This window comes from Lathyrus oleraceus, chromosome 7 (assembly GCF_024323335.1).
Source record: "Lathyrus oleraceus cultivar Zhongwan6 chromosome 7, CAAS_Psat_ZW6_1.0, whole genome shotgun sequence".
Taxonomy (NCBI): Eukaryota; Viridiplantae; Streptophyta; class Magnoliopsida; order Fabales; family Fabaceae; genus Lathyrus; species Lathyrus oleraceus.
In genome coordinates this window covers 245,142,441-245,143,424 of record NC_066585.1, presented here as the reverse complement: position 1 = coordinate 245,143,424, position 984 = coordinate 245,142,441, and the positions used below count along the sequence as shown (strand labels likewise).

Below are 984 nucleotides of genomic sequence, written 5' to 3'. Positions count from 1 at the left end.
AAGGCGAGCCGTACTATTTATGAATCAACGATATCGAACTATATCTCCGAGTCTTACGACGAATTCGGGAATATCATGCTGCAAACAATCTCCCTCCTAGCGAAATTCCTGATTTCAAAAATCTTTTTTCTTCGATACCCGAGATGGCAGAACCAGCTCGTGCTCTTCGAGATTATGCCGCTCCATCGCAAGATGAGCCGCATTCGAGTATTGCTCCACCCGCAATCGAAGCAAACAACTTCGAACTTAAACCTTCACTGTTGCAGGCAGTGCAACAGAACCAATTCTCTGGAAATCCTACCGAGGATCCAAACCTTCATTTATCCGTATTTGTCCAATACGCTGATACTGTTAAAGCTAACGGTGTCACTTCAGAGGCAATTCGACTTCGTCTTTTTCCTTTCTCGTTAAGAGATAGCGCTAGAAGATGGCTTCAATCTCTTCCTTCCAACTCAGTCACCACATGGAACGAGTTGAAGAAAGTCTTTCTTGCCCGATATTTTCCGCCAAGCAAAACATCTATGTTAAGAGCCCAGATAAATGGATTTAAACAGAAAGATAACGAGTCTCTTTTCGAAGCATGGGAAAGATACAAAGACATGATGAGACTTTGTCCACACCATGATTTAGAAGACTGGTTAGTAATTCATACCTTCTATAATGGTCTCTTGTACAACACGAGGTTAACAATAGATGCCGCCGCAGGTGGTGCACTAATGAACAAACCTTATGTTGATGCTTACCAACTTATCGAAAGCATGGCTCAAAACCACTGTCAGTGGGGAAGCGAACGAACAATGGTAGAAAAACCTCAAACGAAAACTGGCATGTACGAGATAAGTAACCTTGATCATGTTAATGCAAAAGTGGATGCTCTGGTCCAGAAAATTGAAAGTTTAAATGTATCACCTCCAGCCACCGTGGTAGCCATAACTCAGAATTGCGAAGTCTGTGGAATCCAAGGTCACACTCCTGCAGATTGTC

The 984-nt window shown here is 42.8% G+C and overlaps 1 non-coding gene across 1 annotated transcript; it reads right to left on the bottom strand.

Annotated features, from left to right (window-relative positions):
• Positions 1–521: 521 nt before the first annotated feature.
• Positions 522–628, bottom strand: LOC127109841 (small nucleolar RNA R71). The gene has a single exon (XR_007797090.1). It is a non-coding gene; the product is annotated as a small nucleolar RNA R71 (small nucleolar RNA).
• Between the last annotated feature and the right edge of the window lie 356 nt (positions 629–984).